The sequence below is a fragment of the Penaeus monodon genome, chromosome 28 (assembly GCF_015228065.2).
Source record: "Penaeus monodon isolate SGIC_2016 chromosome 28, NSTDA_Pmon_1, whole genome shotgun sequence".
Taxonomy (NCBI): domain Eukaryota; kingdom Metazoa; phylum Arthropoda; class Malacostraca; order Decapoda; family Penaeidae; genus Penaeus; species Penaeus monodon.
This window is the reverse complement of record NC_051413.1, coordinates 17,827,479-17,827,810: the sequence shown is the minus strand read 5'-3', so window position 1 is coordinate 17,827,810 and position 332 is coordinate 17,827,479.

Here is a 332-nt window from a genome sequence, read left to right as displayed (position 1 = left end):
CTTTTGGGGAGAAATAAAATGTCCTTCATGTAAGTTGATATGGACATTTTCTACGAACGAAACTAGAAATATTGCGATAAATTTTACAAAATAAAGCGGCATCATTGTTTTGTTTACAAAAAATAGGAAAGGATATCGGATGGCGATTTTTAAAATATTGAGATAGTTTTTCATTTCGTGCTCTCAGACACTTCCGTGTCTAATAACTTCGTTATTTTTGAGTTGCGACGGAATTGCATAGAAGATAAGTTTCTTAGAGTTATTTGCTCTATCGTTTGCATATGTTATTTTCTATATAAAAGAAGGCTGGATGAAACTGGACCCATACCGAA